Source organism: Melanotaenia boesemani, chromosome 21, assembly GCF_017639745.1.
Source record: "Melanotaenia boesemani isolate fMelBoe1 chromosome 21, fMelBoe1.pri, whole genome shotgun sequence".
NCBI lineage: Eukaryota > Metazoa > Chordata > Actinopteri > Atheriniformes > Melanotaeniidae > Melanotaenia > Melanotaenia boesemani.
Window position 1 is genome coordinate 24,532,727 of NC_055702.1, and position 4,641 is coordinate 24,537,367.

The following is a 4,641-nucleotide window of genomic DNA, read 5'->3' on the forward strand; positions in this document are numbered from 1 at the left end:
GTGGCGTGCTGGCCCTCGGCCTGTGGGGGGGGGGTCCCTGCGCTCCTGGGCCCGGGCCCTCTGCCCCGTCTGTCCCGGGCGGCCGGTGCCCGGGGGGGTCGGGGACTGCTGGCCTCGGCCTGCCGGGGCCGGTGCCCTGTGTCCGCGGGGCGGCTCCTGCTGGGGTCTCCTGCTGCTGCCTTCCTGGGCGGGCGAGTGGTCGTCTCTGTGGACCGGTCGGGATCTGTTGCCTGCGGGGGGGCTGGTGGCCTGGGTCTCGGGACCGCTGGCCTGACTCTGGCCTCTGTTCAAGTGAGGTGGCATCTGCATGATCACTCTGCATGGTCACTCCTTCCTGAACGTCTCCACACAGTCTTTGCGTCGCCGTGTGGCCGAGTTCTCCAACACATCCACATAGGTTTCTCTGCGCGTGTTCTTGAATACAGCAGTTTCACTTATATCTATTATCATATTTTTTTTTTTTCTTTTTTTTATTATTTCTGTTCTTATTATTATTATTACTCTTACTCTTATTATTATTATTGTTACTATTATCAACTAGTTGTGTAATGACCTACTGGCTAGGATGATCTTAGCTATATATGTTGTAAGTAGTATGGATTACATGGTCTTCTGTATGATGTTTCAAGTCCCCACCCGCACTCCCCACACCCTTTCTGTCCCTCTCTCTCCCCTCCCTCTTCTTTCTACTTTCTTTTCTCTCTCTCTCTCTCTCTGTCCCCTCCGGTCGAGTCCAGCATTAAGAGTCTGATTTAATAAAGTTTTTCATGTCATCAAGAGGGACTTTATACATGTAGTATAAATCCCTGCTTGATAGAGTAAAATTGCCCAGCACCAGACGGCAGCCAGACAATCATTCTGTTTGCAACGATGCTGGACAAGACAGGTTTAAAAAAAAAAAAAAAAAAAAAAAAAAAAAGCATGATCCAGAGGAGAAGATCTTCATGGGATGAAGTCATCATATCACAGAAACGACTATGAAGACACCAAGGACACCAAAAGAAGAAATGACAGTACGGCAACGAGAAGAGAGGAATAGCTGTCAACCATATGATGGCTTCACAAAACTACAGAATTTTTTAAATGACAATAAATTACAAAATGCCATCACCAACTATTTGTCCACATCACCTGTGTCCACAAAATAAGCAACACTACGAAGCTAGTAAGTTAGCCAGCAATAGTTTGCAGTCAGTTTAAGGTTATTGTTGGAACATTACAGCTGGTGGTTTAATGTTACGTTATAAACAACCACCACCAAACTTTTTGTTAACTTATCACGCTGTCTTTGTGGTGAACTGTGACGTGTCTCTTCAGGTTTGTTGTGTTTTTTCCAGCTACATTTCCAGACGACATTCCTTCCCTTCGACTAAAATCAAGCACAAAGTTTTTTTTCTCCACTTCAGTGTAGCAGAAATGGGTCCATATATCACGTCTTCTCTTTCTCTTGGGCCCCATGCAAAGCACGAGGAGGTGCCAAGGAGGAGGAGACAGGATTTGACAAAATCATATCATATAATAATATAAAATAATTTTCGTCTCCTCTTTGGTTGTGAGCTAAAATGTCCATAGATTTTAGTGAACTACTGAACTACATTTTTTTTCTCGTCTTTATTAGTCCATGAAAATGCATTCTGACTTAGTCCCAGTTATTGTTTATTATTGGTTGTTTTAGTCTCGTCTAGTCTAGTTTTTGGTGTGGTGAAAAATGTGCGTTGACAGAATATTTTTGTTTAGTTTTCATTAACGAAATTAACACTAATTAGGGTCCAACTGTTGTCTCATTATGTTTTTGGTGATTATAGATGTTCGAATACTTGTTAACACAAATCACAATCAGCCAATCACATGTCAGCAGATCAATTGATCTAGCCGTGTAGTGAAGATGAATTGCCTATGTCTACAAGGGTTAGGGACAAGACAAGGGATAGAAGAGGTCAGAGGAGAATGGGCAGACTAGTTGGAAATGATAGAAAGACAACAGGAAGTCCAATAAGCACTGGTTCCAACCAAGATCTTCTCCTTCTCCAAGGAAGAGCATCTCTGAACACACAGCATGTCCAGCCTTGAAGCAGCAGCAGAAGACACACCGGGTGCCTCCTGTCAGCTAAGAACAGGAAACTGAGGCTACAATTCACACACACTCACCAACACTGGACAATAGAAGATGGAGAAACTTTGCTGGTCTGATGGGGCTCCATTTTTGCTCCACATTCAGAATCTGGTGGAAACAACAATGAAAACATGGATCCATCCTGTCTTGGATCAGCACTTCAGGCTGCTGGTGGTGTAATGGTGTGGGGGAGATTTTCTTGGTACACTAATGAAGTGCGAAGACATATTAAGTGTAAACTAACCTACACTTAGGTAAACTTCAGATTAATGCAACATTAATTGCATTTCTATATGTCATTGGCTGTTTGTTTTTACAAATTTAACATCTGGTAATCACTTAAGTTGTAATAGTCAGCAAATTATTTACTCAAATCTAGACCTTGAAAAAACAAGAAGAAAAAGGTTGTCTCATTTGTGCCACCCTTTTCCTGGTCAGTGCCTGGCCCCCTCATCAAAACATTTTTAGACCGATCCCTGCATATAAATCCTTTCTATGACCTGTCACCACCTGGTTAGAGAAGGGTCCAGCTCTGATTTGTATTTCAGAAATTTCATAATTTCCCTTCACCACATTCATGGATCCTAAAAGATAAACTAAGGATTTAGAGAAAACGTCCCCATGTTTCATCTTGCTGTTTCACTCTGGCTAGATATCTGGACCTGATTCATCTGACTGTATTATAGCCAGTGGAGCGACTGGAGCAGCAACGGCTGCACAAAACTGCACAATTTGAAAAAAAAAAACTCAGCTGAAAAAGTCTGGATGTCGGACCCTTTTACAGTGAGAAGTGTCCCATGGGTGCATCACCCATGGTGGCAATAATTATAATGACAATAATTATACTGATAAAGAACCACACTAATGGTTCAATGGGAAACATGTAAATTTCTTGAATTCAAAGCCCAGATCTTAAAGACACACTTTTGAACTTTGCAGATTTTCTGAGTAGCTACCTCCTAACGACGGCTAGTTCAGCATCCGTCTCTTCTCTGAGCTCATCACAATGAGTCAGACCACAGGCAAGCATATTTTTAAAGTCAAAAGTTACACAATGCTACTTTAATCTGATGGGAATCTGTGGTTTTATTTAAAAACTGTTGTACACCAGCAGGTGTTGATTTGTCTTGATAAACTGGCACAGATCCCAGTGGACAGATGATCCAAGCCTATAGAAACACGCCCAAATAGACTTGCAGCTGTGGTCACTGCAAAATTTTTACTTATTCATGCGAAAATTTTTTTTTATCTTTGTCTTATTTCTGATTTGTTATAAATCCTAACCTAACCTACTACAACACTGTAATTTCCCTCTGGGATGAATAAAGTATTTTTCATTTCTTTTCATGATGTGGTATAAGTGTATTTTATTATGTTGCATGTTTTCTGTATCACTGGTGAGCAGTACCTCTGCACAGGAATGAATCACATTAGGAGAAATATTTGGATTCAGCACCAGCCTGCTCCCTCTGTTTTCTATTCTGTCTGTGTAAAGCAGACAGTGGGAGATATGGACTGTTCTCAGTACCAGCCCTCCAGGGGCCGGTTGGCAGGCAGACAAGTTGCCAAAGGTTTCTCCATCACATAGAGACTCAGTCTGCATGTGCCTGGTATTCAGGAATCGGTATTAACTTTTCCATACCTTCAGCCAATGTCCATATGCTGGTGCAATCCTGCAAAGCAGCACATCCTGTACAACTATAGGGCAGCTAGAAGAGGACACTCTTATGAGAAACCCAGGATTCACAGTGTGTACCAGCTCACCTTGGCATGTCTGAGAGACCTTATGTGTGTGTACATCATCCTGCCACCTCAGCAGCAAGCTGTCCTTGGATTACTGCAGTATTTCTCTCTCACTTCTTTATGTAACAGACATAAGCATGCATGTGAACTTACTTGCACAACGCTCACACGGCATGAACACACCGTCTCAGAACAGATGTGCAGGTTTAAGCAATGCATTTTTTATTCTATTTCATTTTTTTGTTTCAGAGCAGTTGCTAAAAAAGCAGCTCCCCTCGCCCTGAGGTTGATAGAATTGCATAATGTGCATGATGTCAGCATTGTTCTTCCCACGTAACAAGTGATGGTGACGGGCAACGGAGGTGATGAGCCACGGGTTGATTGAGGTAAAGGTAGGGAAGAGCAAAGAGAAGCAGGAATAGAAGTTGAGGCATGTTTTTATTTTTTTATGTCACATCAGAGTCATGCTGCAGCAGAAAGGAGCATTCCATTAACGGATGTGCTGTACATTCTGTTAGCTCATAATACATTCAGCTGTTGGGTATGAACACTTATTCCTCCCACATGAAGTGATGACTCAGAGTTAAGGACAGATTTTATCTTAGAGCAGCAATTGGTCTGTAAAATGTATTTGATCTCTCTCATCTCTTTGGCATTTAGTGGTGTTAAATGTCACAGACCAAGAATAAACATAAACAGACCGTGTGCAGTTGATGGCAGTGATACAGGAAATCCATGGCATAAATCCAGCCAAATAAAGAATGTTAAAAAAATCCTATTTCATA